At 39.1% G+C, this 20,168-nt stretch overlaps 1 protein-coding gene across 2 annotated transcripts in view; it reads left to right on the forward strand.

Annotated features, from left to right (window-relative positions):
- Window positions 1–3,353: 3,353 nt before the first annotated feature.
- pcdh15a (protocadherin-related 15a) overlaps window positions 3,354–20,168 on the forward strand; it is a 332,115-nt gene continuing 315,300 nt past the window's right edge. The window contains exon 1 of one of the 2 annotated variants that reach the window (XM_037538811.1): window positions 3,354–3,530. The gene's annotated coding sequence lies outside the window, so the exon portion shown is untranslated. Of the gene's footprint in view, window positions 3,531–15,002; window positions 15,075–20,168 lie in introns of those variants that run through there. The other variant, XM_037538812.1, reaches the window with a different exon arrangement.

Below are 20,168 nucleotides of genomic sequence, written 5' to 3' on the forward strand. Positions count from 1 at the left end.
GGTCATGCTGGTCATATTGAATCTTACTACAGGGTAAATCTCTCTTATGAAATGTGTCCAGACATGATGATTTTGCTGCCTGCATTGTGAAACCCAGAGCCTGGAGATGGTTTTTAATTAGTGCTGCTCATTAAAGGGTTTGGATTGGCATGGCCATTGACACTGAACAGTGGAGAAAGATATGACATGACGTTTACTAACCAAAACACCTTTGAAAACAACCCTGGATGTTCAAGAGGCCTCTGAGGAGAAATCGGTTCTGTCAATCAAACTAACACTGCTTCATACGGCCCTGTGGAAAAGAGAGCCTGTTAACTGAGACTACATGATGTAACCTGAATAGCTAAATGCTGGAAGACTGCATCAACTACGCTGAAAAACTGGTGTTTTGAATTTCATGAGGTTACTTGTTTCAAATGGGTAGTGGTCACACATTACTGAAATGTGCTACATTAAAGGGGATTTATTTCTCAGTAATGTAATGCAATGGCTGAGACATAGACTAAGTGTTCAGATGCAAAATAAACTCGTGTAAGTTTAAAAAACTTGTTTCAGATGAATTTAACCATGTAGACATCTGGTTCCTATCAGCACCTCTGTGAGCAGCTCTGTTATTTTTTCTAGAAAATAACATTTCACATCAAAGCTACCTGATTAACTTTGCTTACATCTTAACTGTTTAACCTTCTAGGGTCTAAAAACTCACAAATCAAATTCAGTGTTTCTCTATATTGCTGCTGTCGGAATAAAAACCTCTTATCTCCAGAATAGTAACTTTACAGGAGAAGGAAAAGACATACTTTACTTTTAATGTAAGTCAATGCAACCAAACGTCTTTCCAAGTCATTTTGGTCCATTTCTTTTGGTACAAGGTTTTGTTTTCTGACAGCAACGAAATGTTTCTCTTTGTGATAATACAGCGCAAAAATACAGTTCTGGTGTTTTCTCAGTCTTTCAGTCTGTCAGTCAGTCTGTGGCGCACATCTGGAGTTTTGAGTATATGAAAAGGGGTTGAGAAACATGTCATCTGCCTCACAATGTGTAAATAGTGGATTTACGTGTCTATCTACATTTTGTGTGAAACTGACCAATGGAAACTCTGGAAAAAAAGACTTACCATGAGGCAAACCCTTCATTCTTCATTCAGTTGACATCGCAAACATGTGAAACGGCATGCAAAGAGTTTACAGCCACTGAAGTTGCTGCAGTGGTTTTGGGAAGTAGCTATGAAGATAACTGATCATTCTGTGAAACATATGGGTATCATATTAAGTGTAAGTGCCTTTAAAGGTGAATTTAAGATGTGCAAAAATAAAAAAAATGCCCTTAGACACAACTGAGACTTTTTTTGGCCATAGTTGTATTTATGTAAGATTTTATTTTAAAGCACTCTTCAATTCAAATTATATTAATTCAAATGACCATCTGTTCCTCTAGAGGGAAGAAAAATGCTTGAGTAGCAAGTTCTTTACTCAAAAGTACATTTTCAAGTATTCACAGTTCTTATTTAAAAAAAACAACAACAACTTTTTAGGGCTGGCTTAAATCAGCGTTTCCCAATTCTCATCCTCTGCACATATTTGCGTTTCCCCCACTCTAAGACACCATAAAATGGGCTCGTTCATTAGTTAAAGAGCTGAATCAGGTGTACTAGATGAATGAGAGCAGTGGCATAACTAGGATTTTATAGGCCCAGAAAATAATGGGCCTCATTTATGAAATGACTTTAAATTAATAACATACATCATATTTAGCTGACTGGCACACCACAGGCCAAATAAGGTTTCATAGATTCTGTTGAACATGTATATTTAGTAAGATACATAAGTTAATACATTATTTGATTGAAGTCATTTTGAGCTTTTTAAGAGTTTAAAATGATAAAGAAATGAATATATCATGTTGCAGTTTATAAAAATTCAGTTTGAAAACGCTCTCGGGGCGAAATGCATTCTGAATAAAAGGGAGATAAATGGATAGGGGCTGTCTGTGTAGCATTGATAGAAGCTAACTGGTGAAGTAGAACCACCTGATAATTTTTACATTTTGATGTAAAAGCTATTTATCTATGCATTAAGTCTTCATTTGCGCAGAAAGTGATTAATATTATAATACATGCAAATAACAATACTATAAATAGACATTTATTGTATTTTTTTTTGTTTATTTATATTTTTTCATTTCCAAAACTCTCCTCAAGGAAGCTACAGATATCCAAAACTTTATTATAGTGTGGTGAAATTTTATAATCCAAATGAGGGATGGGGGCATTGAGGAGAAACCATGTATTTTTACTCAAACTAGCTCACAAGATAAACCATTTCTTTGAAAATAAGACATTCCTACTTTCTACTGTGTGCTTGTTTACATTTATTGTATGTGCTTAGATACCCAAGATGTTTGAGGAGTACTGTGTCTTGTTAAGAAATAGGATCGTTCTGAGAGTTATGGGTGTAAAACCACTGGATGAGTTGATTATCCCTACACTCCTGATCTGGTTGTACAGTTCTAGGAGAGACATTTTATTGGTACTGAACTGTAAATTCCGTGAAGGTTCATCACACTCATTTACAAAAAAATCCACCAAATGTGTGTTTAGGGGACTAAAAGTGGTTCTTTTATTTGCTTCAAAGACCTATTTTGGATCTATATGGCACATTTATTACTATAGATTCTTCTCTTCCCTTCTCTGCTCTGCTAGAATCAGACATATCTGTAAAAGGGATCTTTTAATGTGTTCAGATCTCAAGGTTCTATAGAGCTTTACATCTTGCATGCCCTACCTCTAATCTTAACATGGACTAAAGCATGGGGTCAAAGACACTACACAGCCCTCAAGGCCATGAGGTTCCTTTGCTGAGGGGCACAACGATTCATTGGTTCACTGAAGGCTTCCCTGCTGGCAGCACTGGGATTCATGTCTAGAACTGCTTACAGCTCCTTCTCCAATCTGAAGAATCATGTCACCATGCAAAGACATCTAAGCATGCAAATGGTCCTGTATGAAGCTCCTGGTTCTAAAGGGAATCATCCTCTTTGCTACAGCTCTCGAAGAACCATCTTTTTTAAAGAGTGTAGATTCTCAGGCAAAGACACTTTTCCAATGGGCAGTTCTAAGTTGACCAGATCCAGTTGTTGGTCATGGTTTGCAGGGTCTGAACTCTCGTTAACACTGCTGAAGGTGGCGCTGCAGTGAAGAGAGAAGCCAACAGAAGGGTTAATGGATCTGTACGTGATTGTGTGGGGACTGTCTCTCTCTCTCTCTCTCTCTCTCTCTCTCTCTCTCTCTCTCTCTCTCTCTCTCTCTCCCCTGCGTATTGCTCTATGAATGTCAAACGCAGCGGACCCGCGCCGTGGTGAAAACTTTCCGTGTGTGAGCCCAGCTGCACATTAGACAGAATAACGGACGGGTTCTGAGCTAACGAAGGACGACAGCTAAGGGATTATATATCACTCGACTTTGTTTTGCGCTGAGAGTGAGCTGCATCGTTTCAAGACACATGGAGATCGCCTCGCTCCGCGGCTACAGGGTAAGAGCGATCAGTCACTCTGCTGCATCTTCAGTTTACTGGGGTAAAGCAGCGGTTAACGGCAGCACCTTCCACTAAACTGTGTGAGCTGCTCATGTGAAGTTGTCAGTGTAGTGATCCGTGTGACATCGCTGAGTTGGAGGCTCGCTCTGCCGCCCGACTGTTTAAGTCATTAAATCATCGCTGTTTCCTTCAAGGCTTCAGTAAATGTATCAGGAAATCAGAGAAAATCCAGGCAGTGCTAAACTGTTCAGCCGTATCAGCTCCTTTTATTTTCATCACTTGTTTCCTAAACTGTGGCAATGTCCACCATCAATGATTTAAAAGTCTAGGAGTTTATGCTGCTCTCTCTCTCTCTCTCTCTCTCTCTCTCTCTCTCTCTCTCTCATCTATTTGGAAACAAAAGCAGCTCAAACCATGTGACCATTACAAGACTTCTCATTTCAGCCGTTTCTTTGCAGACATCTTTTGGTGTCCAAACACTTTTTGGGACCACTGTATAATGAGAATTTTCTGAGCCACATCTCAGAAACCGAGAAAGAAATGGTGGCTTTACAGGTAAACACACACACACACACACACATACTCAGAGGGATTGAGGCAGTCTGTTAGGAGGATGGCCAATAAAGGGGACAGAAATATAACATGGGCAGCGCGGCTTGGGCCTAGGAGTGGAGTGGACATTTAATCTCCAGCACCAATACATCACATTAGCTCTACTCCCCACAGCACGCCTCCTGCTCTTTACCCTGCTCTGATCTCAATCACAGCACCACTGGATGAGGTGATTAGCCCCACACTTAAAAATAAAAAAGTTCCCAATGAGTTATTGGCCTGGTTGTACAGTTCTAGGAAAGACATTATATTGGTATAGAACTGTACCCTTTCTGAAAGGTTCTTCACACACATTTACCAAAAAAAAAAAAAAGAACATTACCAAAAATGTATTTTGTGGACTAAAAAAAAGGTCTTTTGGATCTGTTTGCATTACCTTTATTACTATGGGTGTAGCTTCTTTTCTCTTCCTAGATGGAATCAGACATTTAAAAAGGGTCGTTACTCTAATATGTTCAGGCCGCAAGGTACTTTAAAGCTTTTCATCTTGCTTGCCCCACATCTAATCTCAACAGGGATTAAAGCATCGGGTCAAACACGCTGCACAGCCCTCAAAGCCATGGGGCTCCTTGCTGAGGGGCACAATGATTCATTCGTTCACTGAAGGCTTCCCTGCTGGCAGCACTGGGATTCATGTCTTTATTGCCTTTGGGGGTTCAATAGAGCAGTCTTTGAATGTTCATTAAGTTCTGCTTCTTTATATTCAACATGTACAGTGAAAGGGCAGAGATCCTGCCCTGCTTTGTGGCGGTGGCTGTTTCGGGTGGATTAGTATCGTAATTACAGACACATTCTATGCTTTGTAAGTCCTTGTCTGTGCCATTATAATGGTCTCCACTTCTATTTTCTTATGATATAGAAGAGCACATTTTGATTGGTTTAGTCTAAGCTGTGGTACTGTACTATTGGGCCCCCTGTACTATTGTGATACTATACTATTGGGTCCCCTGCTGTGAAGGAGTTAATGCTGTTAGTGACCAGTGTGGAGGTTTAGTTTAACCATTCAAATGGCCATGACCCACTGACAGGTCCAGGGTTCTTTTTCTCACTTTGACTGTGCCAGTTTGCATTGTTTTCTATGTGCACACTGTGCAAAGAACCCCAGTATGTATTAAACCAGAGAATTTAGCATTTTTATTTTAGAAATTTTACACACACTGAAAGTTAGCAAGCTAGGTTCACAAGAGTGACAGAGTAGTTACACAAGAAAGAGGGCTGAAACTAGGGCATGCTTGATTTTCTAACACTGTACACTTACTGGTTTGTACAGAATCATCTACTCCAGCTTTAAGGCAACTGTCATGATTACTGTGGCAACATATTGGTCTGGTACACTTGAAATTTGGAATTGTAGTGGAGTGAGCCTGCAGTGTTTCTAGGTGTTTGAGAACAGGAAACTCTTCCTGACAATGTAGTGTTTGAAATACAACATTCTTCTGTCTCCTTTACTATCAGATATTTATTATTTATTTAACCTTCTGGTGTGAAGATGAGATGCTGTTAAAACCTGTTAAAAGTAAGGTTTCATTAATATCCCATTTGCTTGCTATTTGCTATTGTTTTTAATATGAAACACAGTGTAATAACTCAGTAATTGTTTGTCTACCCCTTATTACTCTTTTCTCAGTAGATATTTGTGCACCAGAAATTGATATTTCAAGTCAGAAATTAGTTTTGCAGATTCAGAAGAGAAATGGAGAAAGAAAGAACAGTAAAAATTGCTTGGACATTAATCTTTTTATTCAGTTTATTTATTTATTAAATCATTTAGCATGTTTGTTGGCTTGCCATCAAATGAGTCCTTGCTACGAATAGTATATGTGACTTTTTTTTTGCACAAATCATAAAAGCATGGTATGGCATTGTTTGATGCCCTGTATTTAAAATATAGGGTTCACTAAAAGGTAAATAGAGCATAGTTTGGCCTTTGAATGTACAAAATGAAATAGAAAATAAAATAACTAATAATCCAAAAAAGAGTGGGTTGAAGAGTGGTAGCTCGCAGCACGAAGTGCCTGGGTTCAATTCCCCAGCCAGGGCGACCAGGTCCCCTCTGTGTGGAGTCTACATGTTCTCCCTGTATATGTGTGTGTCTACCAGTCCAAAGACATGCTGTCAGGAAAATAAGAGGTGCTAAATTGCCCCTAGATGTGTGTGTTTGTTTGTGAATGCATATGTTTGTCTGTCCGTCTGTCCTGTGATAGGCTGGCAGCCTGTCCAGGGTTTTGCCAGCCAGCCTTCTGCCCAATGAGTGCTGGGATATGCACTTGCACCCCCCTTGTGACCCAGGAGGATAAGCAGCTTTGTTAACGTGGGTGTGGTTAATATAAGGTTTTTTTGCTGGAGGGGAGCTAAAATATCTCTTCTTCTCTAATTTAAGACTTTGGCATCTTATCAGTACAAGATTATAAACAGCAGCGTGTCTCACCTCCCGCGCCTTTTCCTTCCCCATCAAACAGTGTTACAAGGACTGAAATGAGATTTCTTTGATGTCACAACAAATCTGATGCAACATAAGGTCTCTTTGTTTGGCTTTTCTGGTTTTTCACAAGTCTCCTTCTGGATGCTAACCCATTTAGAGACCATATTTTCACACCGGGGACATAAAATTATACTGCACTGTTCTAACCTAGCAAGACTGATTCTTCTAGGCGCTGTGAGGAGGAGGATTAGAAGTAATATGAAAAAGAATACAAGAAGAGAGGGAGAGATGCAGAGGACACAAAACGAGAGCTTGACAGCAGAGTGATAATGAACTGAAGGAGCATACAGGAACAAGAGAGGAAGGAGTTTACGTGAGGTAGAGGCTGCTGACCACAGTGGTATTTTTAAAAGAGAATAATCATCAAAGCTGTGACAACAGGAAAGCTTTTAGCAGAATTATGGTTAGAATATCAATTACATCATAATAACCTTTCTAATGAGACATGAGCATTGGAGGGCAGATCTTATGGTCTCTAATGGCCTAAGCAGTCTAAACCTCAGCTATACTAGTTTAAACAAGGACTGAACAATATATCATTTTTATCATGTATCAGCAGTGTATTAATGCTCATTATCATGATATGTTGCAATTTTTCATCACAGAAGACCACAAATGAACTAAATTTCTTGTGCATTTTGACCAACCTCAGATGTTCCAGGTGTTTTGTTGGATGTATACGTATATAGACACTGAGAAGACATTTAGTACATACTGAGATACACTTACAACCAGAGGTGTATCTTGGCTGTAAGCAGAGGTGTCAAATTCAGGTCCAGAAAGTAAAAGTCCTTCCCAGGATTTTGTTCCAACAGGCTGGCTTCTCTAGTTAGATCACACCACCAGCAGAGCTGTCCAGCCTGTTGGACCAAAATCCTGGGAAGGATTTTTACTTTCTGAACCTGAATTTGACACCTCTGCTTACAGCCAAGATGGTTAAACGGACATAAAATGTTGCGCCTCCCAAGGTGGTTTGATTTTTGTAGAAAGGACAAAACAGCTTCAGTTGCTACATAACATTTTCAGTTGCCGACCCTTCAGCTAAGCTGAAGAGGTGATCAGCGTGGGACTGTTTGCTCGACCTGTCCATGGTAGAACACTACTTAGCTACTCCCCCATCTCTGGTTTAAAATAGGGTTACAGACTATAGTCCATCTGTTTCTCTGCATACTTTGTTAGCCTCCTTTTACCCTGCTCTTCAGTGGTCAGGACCCCCATGGACCCTCACTGAGCAGGCACTACTTGGGTGGTGCCTTGGGTGGTGCCTACTGCAGTAACACTGACGTGGTGGTAGTGTGTCAGTGTGTGTTGTGCTCATCAGACACAGCAGTGCTGCTGGAGTTTTTAAACACTGTGTCCACTCACTGTCCACTCTGTTAGACACACCTACCTTGTCAGTCCACTTTGTAGATATAAAGTCAGAGACAACAGCTCATTTGCTGCTGCACAGTTTGTGTTGGTCATCCTCTAGTCCACTTCATCAGTGGTCACAAGACACTGCCCACAGAATGCTGGTGGTTGGACATTTTTCGTTGGTGGACTATTCTCGGTCCAGTAGTGACACTGAGGTGTTTTAAAATAAAAAGTCTAGCAGCACTGCCGTGTCTGATCCACTCAGATCAGTGCAACACAGCCTAACACACCACCACCACCACATCAGTGTAACTGCAGTGCTGAGAATGATCCAAATAGAACCTGCTCTGTGAGGGTCCATGGGAGTCCTGACCACTGAAGAACAGGGTAAAAGGGGGCTGACAAAGTCTGCAGAGAAACAGGCAGACTACAGAGGCATTGATGGCCTGCAGCAGGATTGTACAACACTACAAAGTGCATCTATATAGTAAGCGGAGCTGATAAAATGGTCAATGAGTGTAGAAACAAGTAATATACATAACATAATGTTATGCTTGATCGGTGCATATATACAGTATATGGTCAAAATAATCCATACTCTTGCAAGAAATAATACAGTTTCAGTACATAGCAATGTATGGAATTGTGTACATATCATGCAGCACTAGTGGACATTAATGAAATACAAATGTTATATCGAGCTAACCAGAGGAGTTTGTCCATTTTTACCAAGTTTTTATTTATTTGTTTATTTTTTTACACTATTTTAAAAAAATAACCTCTGCCTTTTACATTGTATGAATATTTCATGACAAATTGGCCAACAGAAGTGATTTAAAGTGAACTTATAACTAACCAAAATTGCATTCATCTACATTAAAAATTATGATTTTTTTTCCTTATCCTATAAAGTTCCCATTTTGGAGATTTCCTTATGACAGCAATGATATTAAAACTCTGCCCTAATTTCTCCTCTAAATGCAACTTTGTCATAGCTAGAATGATAATTGGCCTTTTACAGTTTACCTCCTTTTTTTGCTTTTCAAATATTGCAGTATTAATTGCGAAACTGTAAAAGACTTGTTTCCCCAAGTTATTCAGCCCTAATTTATAATTAGTTGCTCTATGGAGAACATTCCAGCTCTTTACTGCCTGCTACTGAATACTGTCAAATCTTTCGTCTCTTCACATCTCAAGCACAGCAAACACATTCTTGTCCACTTTCCTGAAGAGGTGACAACTCCTGTCCTCTATAAACCCCTTAGACCAGTCATCAGTTGTCACATCTCTTTGTATGGATGTTTTTTTGTGTTTCTCTTTCCACCCAAGTTAGCCATCTTGAACTCTTCAACTTATAAGTTGCACCTCGTACTGCATGTACCAGTGCCATATTGACAGTACCATCAATCTAGACAGCTGAAAGCTGTGTATGCTTTCTCTGAGGCAATGATGGCCTGCAGCAGGATATTTTCAAACTGCCAGCTGGTACATTTGGTGAAGTGTCTGCACACTTGGAGAAAAACAGAGAGCAACTTTCTGTGTGACTTTCTACACTCTATCTGACCATGTCAGTGCAGCATTTCCCAAAGGAGAAAGAATGACCCCTAATGTCTAAACTAATAACCTTTATTTCAACATAAGGAAGGTCCATGCCTCCTTCAGAGCTTGTTCAGTGCAGACTATGATCCAAGTACTTGTGACATGACTTGTAGTGGGCTTCTGGCTAAGCTTTTTTCGTGTGCTGTTACAAATGATAACTTATCTAAAATGCAGCAGCTCACCTCTTTCCCAATCTGTCAGAAAGTGATGTAAAAAAACTCCTTCCTCTGGCTACTTAAAACAGCTTGGACCAAGGTTCAAACACTGGCACCATTCTCCACATCAGCCAAAAGAACATCTGTAGTATATAGTCTGTGTAAAGACATACACCTTTTGGCTGGTGAACTGTCTAAGATATATTTTATCCAAGACACTGCCTATTTTTCTCTCACTGGGTGATCAATACAGGGCTGAGAAGGGTGCTAGCCATTGTATGTAACCAGCAGGTGAATGCAGCTATGAGAAATAATGCTGGACGCCTTCACTGAATCATGAAGAAGAAAGGAAAGCAAGAATACCTGCATTTTAATCATAGTAAAGGTGATTTTTCACGTTTTAGCATGAACATTAAAATGCATACATGAGGATCACACATCACTCAAACAGCAAAGCTAAGTGAATGTGTGTGTGCTGTGTGTACTATCACAGTCTCCTGACCAGAACTGTTTTCTCATTTTTTAATTTTCCATCTCAGCAGCAGGAGTTATCAGTGTGTTGGTGTTGCAGATATAAGGAGAAAAAGAAAGGAGATGTGCTTTCGGCTCGCCCTGCCACTTTCCCCCACATTTCAATTTCTGTTTCTGCAATTGAATCTGCAGCTTAATATCTCTCCTGCAATTTACAGAATATAACAAGTCTTCTCTGCATCAGTGACAGGCTTGATTCAGTCTGTCACCAGTCTCTCTGCTTTAGACAAGGCACTAGAGTTTGTGTGAAAGGACTCTGACTTCTGCCATGTCTTTGAACTTTTTTTCCCCAATGCATTCATAAGTGTCTTGTCATTACTTATATTATTCTTAATGTAGCCTCAATTTGTGGGTGACAGAAGAAGGCCTGGGCATGTAGCGCCATTCAGATGGAGTCGTCTCTTCATCTTGGCAAAGTTGAAACATGTTTATAATACAGAGCAGTCTTCTTCTGCCAGTGAACCAAATAAACAGAGATGTGCTGAGCTGGGATTTGCTGCTTGTCAGTAAAGCTTTGTTTTCTTTATTGTGTGCAGCCAATCACTTCATCAATCCTGCAGTGAAACTTACTGGATTTGGAAGTGACTGCAAACTTGTGACAGCTGGAATCAAGATTTATCTTTAAATGGTTGAGCTGGTTTAGGTGTTTGCTTTTTTGCACATAAAAGCTGAAGACTGTTTACATGCTTGCGGAACAGATGGCAAAGAAAATTCAAAGCCATTTATTCAGATACTAATGTTTGTACATTTTCTGTTAAGATTGCAAGGAGACAGGCCTACTTGTAATTTGCCTTTTGCCTTTTTCATAATAGCATTCCACAAATGCTGAAAATTGGATCTATTCTGAATGGTTACTCCCCTGATTGTGATAGATGTTCTTGAGCTGAATGCCAGGGGCTCAGCCTCTTATTAGATACCAGTTGCCACATACTGTATTGTTGGTACACAAGAGGCCTGTTTATAAAACCTCTAATCAAATTCGTAGACCAGACATTTATACCCATGCATGAAAATCTATCATTTGCTCCCCTCAAAGGTCATTTTACCCCAGTAGGACACTTATCCACTACCCTGCTGTTCTCTCTCTCTCTCTCTCTCTCTCTCTCTCTCTCTCTCTCTTTCTCTCTCTCTCTCTGTCTCTGTCTCTCTCTATCGCACGCTCGCTTGCTCTTACTCATGCCTCAGTGTTGACTAAGTCTCTTTGTTTGGAGTGTGTCCAGGCCTACTAAAGTGCCTCCATCTCTTGCCATCTCACTACAGGTAGTTCATCCACCTCTATAAATCTCTCTCATTAGATATGACACAGATTTATAGTGCTCTCTTTTATGATTGGATAAGAGGCTACTCAGTGCTGGCGGTCCATCAGAGGCCTTTTTTTGGTCTCTGAATTCTCCTCAGTGAGAAGTGTACACACACTCCTTGCTGGCTTAATAAGATCTTAATAAGACCCCGATTAGTCTGTCGAATGTGCTGTTTTTCAGCGCTATTGATTACATCCCTGAGCTCTCTCTGGACAGGCTTGTTGTGGCTGCCTCTCTCTTCGCATCCCCCTCCCGCACATCTCTCCATCCTATTTGGAAACACTACGTTGTTTGTCTTCATCTTCTTTTTTTTTTTTTTTTACATTGAGCCATTTCAATTACTTTAGCTTGCAACATCCATTTCACTTAGAGGGAATTAATTTGCTGTGTAGGGAATGTGTCCAAGCGACGATTCTTGTCTCTCTATTGCCTCTAATCCTTCACCAAAAACACACAACCATTAGCTCATCCATCTTTTATTAGTTCATTCTTCTCAATTTGGAAACACAATTAAGATGATTACACATACATTCACGTCTCAGAGAACGGTCAAGGTGAAGTCCCAGTTTTAGAAGGATTAGAGTGTGATTCATGTTTCAGTTTCTGTAAGAGGAGTCATCGATCTCATGTTTGACATTAGTGTCTGTAAGCACCTACGTATTCTCGTACCACAGCGTCTTTTCATTTCTCAGCCAGTCAGCAGCTTCAGCAGCTGTTCCTAAACCCCCTTGATTTTCGCTCTCCAGAATCCTGCTAGAAAACAAACCTTATCCCTTAAGTGTTTGGCTGGTGTGGACATCTACAGTCTTGGCACAAAAGGTTCCATGTAGTGCCAAAAAGGTTCTAGGACTTGTAATGATAGCCAAGCCAATTTTAGTACAATACTGCATCCTTAAAGAACTAGACATTACAGCTTCATCGTGGAACAGCTAAATGGTTCTATATATGCTCTTTGCCTTTACTCAAGAACCCCTAAATACCCCTTTTTGGAGAGGGTGTGCTCCTAGAAATAAAGGATTCTTTGGAGCCATGCCATCGATGAACCACTTTCAGTTCCCTACAGAACCTTTCACTGGATGTCTTTTAGGATGCTTTTAGACTTGCCAGGTTTGGTTAGATTAAAGTGAGAGTGCTGCCCCCCTGAGCAGTTCTTGGTTCATGGCAAAAATAAAACTTTGGTGCTTTTCTGGTATCTGGAAAGCCACTAGCATTGTGGACGACCCCATCAATGCCTTACATGAACTTTTTACACTGCTGCTGTCTGGCAGAATGTACCGGAGCATCCATGCCACCACTGCTAGACTCTACAAGAGCTTTCTTCCTCAAGCGATCAGGTTTTTAGGACCGAACTACCCCCCCCCCCTTCACACACATACCACATACTCCACACACACAACTCTTTTGATGCTTTACTTGCACTATCTGTAACATTGCTGCTTACACTGTGTTTACATGGTTTAGTCAAGTTTTACTACCTCAATAACTGCTGTGTTCATGTATATCATCTGGCTGCATGACTCATGGATCACAGCATGTTAAATATCTCTGCACCTGATTCTCACCACCTCATGTCCAGAAATGACTTTTGTGTCAGTACTGCACTTCCTGTCTGTTTACTGTGTCTACTGTCTATTTAATTTATCGTATTATGTTGTTTCTAGCTTAATTTTTTTGTTTGCGCACAATGTCTGCACGTTCACACTTTGTTCCTTGTTGCACCGTGTTGTTCCTGGAGGAACGTAATTTCACTCCACTGTGTACTTGTACATAGATGGAATTACAATAAAAGCCTCTTGACTTGACTTGAAAGTATGAATGAAATGCAGAACAGAGATATCTGAATGGACCAAAGATGTCATCTCCTCTCTGCAAAATGTCTTTGGTGAGAGGGAAAGATGAGTTTCTGATGTTTTTTGATGCATGCATGGTGCTTTGTCATCTCTGCATAAACTCTAAATCAGTATTTATAGAACATGGGATAGGTTTGGTTTTAAAATGAAGCAGGGGCACATCTGAAGTCATTACCCACACCTCTGACTGCATATATAAATTGTGTATTAAAGCACCAATGTTTTTCTATTTTGTAAAAGCACACAGGGATTTCATCCTACCTTGCTTCATGCAAAAGCCACGCTAATGCAGGAAGTTGCAAAGCTTATTATGCTAATATCCCAGGACAGATTAAACAAGTAATAAATAAAACCAATGAACCCAGATAGAACAGAGAACAGCATCATTCAGAAGGTTTGGTGGAGATTATTATAAGTCTTTAAATCTTTCCAGTCATTTGGGACTTGTATGAATTTTGTTTACATCTTTGAGTTTGATGTTAAATATGTAAGCAAACCTGAACTAAAAAGTAACAATATATCATTTTCTACTTTGAGCTGGACCACAGAAATCAAATTACGAGTAAGAAGGTTTTACACTAATTCAAGTTCTTTTTTTAGAACCGTGCATCCAAGCTTAAAGAGGGTGGGGCATTTATTTATTTATTTAGTTTTCCACAAAGTGCTTACACAATTTTCTTTGCAGTCGTTTTTTTGCCGTAGTCCCAAACACTGAAGCTGTGATGTGACTGGAATATATTATGATCTGCAATTTTGGCCATAAAACTAACTAATCCAGCAAGACAAAAAGCAATTGTGAATGTCTCACAACTTTACCATCCAAGGCCGTTTTGTCTGAGGCCCTGGCGTCTGTGGCTGCTTAGCCTGATGCCTTTTGCCTGAGGCTGTTTTGCCTGATGTCCAATTGTTCAAAAGCTGAGCAGTTTTATGTGATATCAGAAACTTGACGCTGAAGTCTGAGGATGTTCCAAAATGCCTCTGTTATGATGTACATTTTAGGCCAGATATTCTCTGGATGGTATGATGTTAGGTGGCCAGTCTGTTACGTCATCAGTTCTTTTAGCCACCAGTCTGCAAAATCCAGACATGAAAACTGGTGTAAAGGTCCAGATTTGAAGAACCCTGTCTCATGATATCTGCCTGCTACAATGGTATACAGTACCTCCCCCTGAAGGGTTTAACCAATGCAACTCAAGACTTGTCTTTCTAGAATGAACTTATCTATTTAAGGCATAATAAATGTGAAATTAAAGTTGCATATTATATCACCCACCATTTTTAAAAGTTCAGTTGTGTTCATATGTGGGAATACTCCTGCCTTGGTATGGCTTACGTGAAATTAAAAATAAATTAATTAATTAACCTGCACCAGGACTGTTCTGTCACTTTGCTAACTGTCATCAGATGCCAGCCTAATTCACTTAATTAAAAAGCAGTCATTTTGTGGTCACATGCTGTGGACTTTCATCAGAGTCACAACAGGGATTTGAAAAAGTGTCATGGCTACCACAGGGTTGACTCAGCTGACCAGAAAGTGTGATAAACATTGTTTATCATATTGTCTTTCAGTAGGCTGGTGTTGATCTTGGAGTTCTCTGAAATCCTTTCTCTTTGCAGAGCTAAGCTTGCTGCAGTGACTGCTGACTGGGCTTTTAAACGTAAGTGGTTTATTCTTGGATTTGTGGTTTTATAAGTTGCATATGAGTTTAGAGCACAGGCCAGTGGGAGCTCTGTGTGTGTTACTGTAGTGACCCACTTCCTTCTCCACTTATTCTCTCTTGGTACTTCACCACTGCCTGTACTGTGGCCACGATCAATCCAGTTAGGTCCTTTAACTCTGCTAGGTCATTTTTGCTGATGATGGGTAGTGGTCATTGTAACTGTGAATTATGTCTTCTTGTAGCGGACAGGCTGCCACAGCTGGTGTGAGTCCATAGTGCTAATCTGCCATGTTAATAATGGCAAAACAATGTGTTTTAGTAAGGTTGACAGCTGCAAGGCTTGACTGAAATACAGTGTTCTGAAGGACAGAATGTCACTATTGATAATCCACAGTGCTGATCTGATCGTTATTGTGGTCAGAGATGGACTGGCACTGTCCGTGGTGCTGAACAAAACATTAAAGCAGTGCACAACGTATTAACATTAATGGTGTTTCTCTTGGTGGTAAATGTTCCACACTTAATGTGTTTTTGTCTGTTCACTGATCTATAAGTAAAAGACAGAATTCTTGTTTTCTGCTATTATGCTTGTAATATATACATAAGAAAATCTGCCACGTTTGATTTATCAACATGACAGAAATGTAACACCACAGAGTTTTGAGACTTTTTAAAGCTGTCTAGCAAATTAAAGGGGGGGATCAACTGGTATTGCATTAGTGCCCCACTTTTTGAGTTTATTATTGACAATGCTTTGTGAAAGAATATATCACAACATTGTGACACAGTAATCCTCATAGAAAAAAAACAGCTTGAAACTGCTTAGACAGATTTATTGACACTGTACAGAGATATACTACCCAAACTAGTGACAGACAAAGTGTGGTTGATCCAGTGATATAATACAATGATGTAACAAAATGAAGCTATAAACTGCTTGGGATGTAAAGTTGTTTTGCATTCTTCTAAATGTCTGATTTCATAGATTGATATTTGACATATTTGTCAATTTTAGCCCTGATGTTCACTACATCATTCAGCATAGTGGAGCCAAAAGCCAAAAAATGACAGATGCGAATATTGCAGTCAATGAGCTTCTCCAGAGGAGAAATTATTGATACTTTCAGAGCAGCATCAGTAATGATCCAGTTACCTCCTGCAGGAAAATGGTTCCAGTCAGAGATAATATTATATGCAGCCATTATTTTTTAACATTTCAAGCTGTCTGTGTTGAAGCGGGCATATTTGTGTGTGCTATCTGAATTTAATGGATTATTACAAGTGTTGACTGCTCATGATTTTCACATTACATAATTGGACTACTGATTTTGGCACGTCCCAAGAGTTCAGCTATATTTCTGCCCTTAGCTTCATGTTTATCAGGGCTTAAAGTGTCTCATTTTAACATGTGAATCCCTCGTTCTGATCAGCATATTGCAAGAAATGAGCCCTGTTATACTGAAGCCTGATGGGTCTCTGACCAAGAGATCATTGCTGTCATAATAAAACCTCATCATTCCAAATTTGTAGCAACATCGGAGAAGAAAAATATTAATGAATGCTGATGGAACAACAAATATTATTTTCACACACTCTAAGCTAGCTAGATTTTGATCATGCTTAGCTTGACTTTTTAAAATTATATTTGTGGAAATTTGTTAACAAAATTTGGTATAATTAACATCATCGACATCAGTTGTAAACAGGGTTACCAGTGTTCTTGCTGATGACATTCTCATTGGTATCTATAATAAAAGCCTAAATATCTTCACATGTGCTGTCTATTAAGCCAGTAAAGGAGAAATGAAAGGGTTAATAGTGGTGTACTTCAGTTCTGTTCTGAAGAACCCGAATTCTCTAATATAGGGATTGATAATTAATTGATGCAGAATCATTTTTAACAACAATGTTTATAGATGGAACCTCTTGTTTATTTTTTATTGTTTTAAAGGCTGTAGGAGTTGCTTGTCTTATAAGGGAAAACTGTCTGTTTTTTTGGCCATTAATGAACGCTCATACTTCCACACGGTCTAATCCCATTTCCTCAGAAAATTGCTAAGAAAGCAATTTATTTCTAGATTTTTCCCACCCATGTGATCCAGGTAATCTCCTTCTGAGTTTGGTTAAGTCGACTGGGCACTATAAGAATAACTGGGACCACAGTGTATGTATGTATCATACCACTGGTATGATATGTCACATGACTTCACTGATGCAATTTATCAAAACACCATTTCCACAGCACAATACAAACCTTAAGGGTGTTACAACACACACATTAATATTCATTTTTTTTTGTCATGGGGGTTGCAAGACAATACGCAGTGTGAATTGAATATTAGATTTTATGCTATGATAAATATATGTGAAGTCAGACATACTGACATAAACGGCTACAGTTCTTAAAAAACACTCTGTTAAGAGACGAGAGTAAGAAAAGACCTTGGTACCCTGAAACCATTCATACTGTGTGTGTGTGTGTGTGTGTGTGTGTGTGTGTGTGTGTGTGTGTGTGTTTGAATATATTTGTTTTCTAAGAAAATGTCTTGTTTTGGTTAATTATGCTTTTACCCTGTGCTGCGGTCTTGTGCCGACTGGAACAAAGTAAAAACATAAAATAATTTTTTTTCTTTCATTTCTTTTTTACTCCTAAAGGAAACATAATACAATGATGGGAAACAAGTAGTCAGACACTTTTGTTTATTTAATATACTTTCAGTGTGTATTAATATTCAGAGGTACATTTATTACATCTAGCATTACATGTATATATTGGTAATATGGTGTCTGAATCCTTGTTCCAGTTTTTATCTTTATTTATGCTTATGTACATATTGATTTGTTCATATTTATAAGTAAAAAGTCAAAACCATAATATATGTGTAAATCTGAAGTGGATATAAGCACTGTAAGTTTATTGAGCAACAAAAACAAAAAAAGTCTGAATACTTGTTTCCCGTCATGGTATATATTGCATCAGTAAATGTATGTGATACACTGATGTTAGTGGATTTGGAACGTTTTGGAAAGTTTTTTGGAAGTTGATTTTATATTTGCAGTGCATCCTTTAAGCTTAGTAGTGTGCATTGTCTGGCACACAAGAGTATAAATAATTCTTTCAGCACTTACAGAATTACCACCTTCAACCTACAGCCTGTATCTCATAATGTGTGGCATTAGGAAGCTCTGAAGTCAAAGCCTGCTTTTGGGTTTTTCCGAGTTTGCCTTGAAAATGTTCTTTAAGGATCTGTGCAGTTCCATCTGGTCCATCAGATAGAAGTAATCCTTTCACCTTTCCATTTAGTTTGTCTTTACGATGGTTTCTGCTCGTGTGTGTGTGAAAGGTATGTGTTTTACAGCTGTGGTTTCAGACAGGAGATCAGGAAGACATGAGGCAGGAGGTAAGCGTATGGAGAGGCAATGCGAGACAGAGGAGTCTCTGGGGTCTGCCTTATTGACTCGGGCAGAAAATCTATCTCTCCCACACTGCAGTTCGGCTCAGCAAACGGCGCTCAGGACAGAGCATGATACTCGCTAAGAGCTTGGGGTCAACCTGCTGAATATTTACTGAAGCCAGTAAAGGAGCAGAGGGACTGACTGCAAATCACAGGCTCACATTCTCTGGTGGCTTAGATGGGGCTCAGCTACAGCCTGCCAGCTTTAGCCTCTGTCATCATTAGTGGCTTGGTTGGTAAAAAGAACATGGTTGCATTGTTGCCATTTTAAGACTGTAGGGATGCACCAGCATGGAATTTCTGATAAGTAGGAATGCACAGGCATTGGAATTGTGGGCCGTTATTTTTCATGTACCTATCTGCCGAAGCCGATGCTGATGTTGACATGTTTGTAAAATATAGAAATTGAGACTACATGTATCTGGACCAGTATTCAGAAGTAAAAAGGTAACATTTATTTGTATAGGTTTACAAATGTAGTAATATGAATAAAATGCAGTTATGTTAGCACAGTAGCTCAGTGCTACTTTACTCTTCACCCTGTGGTGTACAGTAAATGCAAAAAACGTTTTGTAGTATTGGCCACATGTAAACATCTGACTGCTGCTGATCATTTATTTTAAACAATTCTCTTCCAATGCTGATATGGTTTTACATCTATTGTACAGCCCTAGTAACAAGTAACATTATACATTATTACATTATTTTACATTCGCCTAATGAATGAACTAAGAGAAATGGTCCAAAATTACTTGCTTTGAAAGTTAGAAATTTTATTTTCCTCTTCACCTGTACAGTTATCATTTTGGAGATCCGAGGTTTTGTTCAGATACTGATAATACATGGAGTGCAGTGAGTATAAGACAGATTAAATCTCTAAAGACGGACTATCAATTATACATAGCCATATAGGGCTTAATTCAGTCAGATCTCACAGTTACTGTAGAGCTTTAAATTATTGCCAGTAACATTGTTACATGTCTTACCCAAAGGCTCTTGTGGGCAGAGTGTGTGTGTGTGTGTATGTGTGTTACTCTTACTGGTGTTGGTATTAGTGGTGTTATCCACTATGCTGTCTTTTTGTGTGAATTCATAAGAATTGATTAAAATTCAGTATTCAGTATTGGACCAATAAAATTATTATATGTTCCCATGTTCACCAACCTCTTGACCCCACAGCAACCTCTGCTAGCCACTGTATTTACATCTATTAGCTACAGATGACTGCAATTTAATGTGGTAAAAAATTGCATTTTAGAGCATTAGATATTTGATTTTTAATAAACATTTTTCACTTCACTCATAAGGTTTTACATATTTGCACATCGCTTTTTCCAATTGATCCCCCAAAAAAAGACTAGTCTTATAGCATTCAAAAGAGTGATCGTATATGGGGACAGAGGTGTCTGACAGTATTTCTGCTTACCTATACAGCAGTGATGATATGAAAGTGAGTTCAGGATGTTAAGCTTTTTTAGTTTTTGTCTTTTCATAGATTGTAGCTGCTTTACTGGAAACAGAACACAAGTTCATCGACCAACAAGAGCTGAACAACTGCTTTAGCTGAACAGCTGCTTTAGCTACACTGACATGTTCTTCACACTGAGTGTTTTTCCACTTGAGCCAAACAAATAAA

The sequence above is a fragment of the Pygocentrus nattereri genome, chromosome 5 (assembly GCF_015220715.1).
Source record: "Pygocentrus nattereri isolate fPygNat1 chromosome 5, fPygNat1.pri, whole genome shotgun sequence".
NCBI lineage: Eukaryota > Metazoa > Chordata > Actinopteri > Characiformes > Serrasalmidae > Pygocentrus > Pygocentrus nattereri.